Source organism: Echinops telfairi, unplaced genomic scaffold, assembly GCF_000313985.2.
Source record: "Echinops telfairi isolate 266 unplaced genomic scaffold, ASM31398v2 ScPeMD7_37;HRSCAF=141, whole genome shotgun sequence".
Lineage (NCBI taxonomy): Eukaryota > Metazoa > Chordata > Mammalia > Afrosoricida > Tenrecidae > Echinops > Echinops telfairi.
In genome coordinates, this window is record NW_022103935.1 from 1655561 (window position 1) to 1657274 (window position 1714).

Consider the following 1714-nt stretch of genomic DNA (forward strand, 5'->3'; position numbering starts at 1 on the left):
ACGGATGGATGGATGGATGAATGGATGGACGGACGGACGGACGGATGGATGGGTGAGGAGGGAGGGAGGGAGGAAAGGATTCAGTCAAGGAGGATCATGGGAAAATGAATGATAAAGAAAGCCCACCCAAGAAGCCAGCCTGGGGAAGCTCCAAGCTATGTGGTTCTCAGTACAGAACGTTCTGGAAAAGGCCAGACCACAGCCACAGTGAGAAGGTGGGTGGTTCCCAGGAGCACTGGTTGTCGGAGAAGAAGAGAGGAAGCCGGGGGATTGGGGCCGCGAAACTCTGCTGTGGGAACTTGGTAGGGGACCCATGACATTATAGGTCAGAACAAGGCAACACCAGGGTGAGCCCTTGGGGAACCATGGAGGGGAATGGACAAGATTTCAGTTTGTGTTTGTCCATTGTAACACACACATTGTAACACAGAATCCATGGGAACAAACACATCGTAACACATTGTAACCCACACATTATCCATTGTAACTAACACGTTGCAACAAACACATTGTAACAAACACAGTGTGTTGGGCAAGGTCCTCTAGAGAAACAAAACCAGGACACTATGATTATGTGTATATATAATTTCTATAAAAGGATAGGTTTACGTAGCAAGGAGGAATACAATAGGTAACTAGTCCACACAGCACTACAGAGGGCTCAGTTCAACTCACTTTCGTGGATTCGTTAAGATACCAAAGGTCCCTGAACTCACACTGGCCGCTGGTCCAAAGTGAAAGAAGCAGCCAGCAGGATCTGCCCTCGGGCAAGAGGAGCAGGTGACCCGAGGGCAGCAGACGCAGCAGGGTGGGGCAGCAAGGGCAGGAGAGTGGGAAGTGGGGGTGGATCCGTGGCCAGGAGGGAGCAGGTCCCGATGGAGGCACAGGATCCACCAGTAGCGTGGAGAAGCAAGTCCTAAAGGCGCCTCAAACTCTAGCGATGCGATTCACAGGTTGGCTCGCCCCACAGGTAGCTCAGCACACCGTTGAGGCAAAGGACAAGCTCAGGCAGCAGTGCATTGGTATGGTCACCAGGGAGAAAGGGAGAAGGGGGCTGGCCTCAGAGAGCCATTTATCTTGGTCACCCAAGGTGAGGCCTGATTAAACCCTGACAACATGTTCCCACGGGAGCCTAGTTGGCACAATAAACCTAACTATCGAACACATTATCCATCAGAACAAACACATTGGATCAAAGACATTATTCTCTGTAGCAAACACACTGTAACAAACATCATCCACAGTAACAAACACAATGTAGCAAACACATTGTAACAAAGCTGCACAAGGCGAACTGTCACCCACAAGAGAACCCTGAAGGGGGAAGTAGGGGCTCTATGGGGAAAACTCCAAGACATTCCCCAGCAAACCTCAAAGTGCTCTGAAAATTGAAACTTAAAAAAAAAAGTATTAAAACCATCACCCCCAAGGGTGTCAAAGAGGACCATGAACAAAGTGAACGAGGACCCCACCCAAACCTCTGTCCCTGTCGCCCGGCCTCGGGGAGCTGGGGTTCCTGGGCTGGGGTGGGATCGCAGACAAAGACAGTGAGGAGGCCGTGGAGCAGATAACCAGGAGCCGGCAATGGGTAAGGGCTCTGGAGAGCACCTGTCTTTGTCAGATTCACATTCTAGAAAAAGCTCTATGGCCGCAGACAGGAAGTAAAGAGGCAGTGGGAGAGGTGGGGAGGGGAGAGGCACTCTGGTTGGCTCCT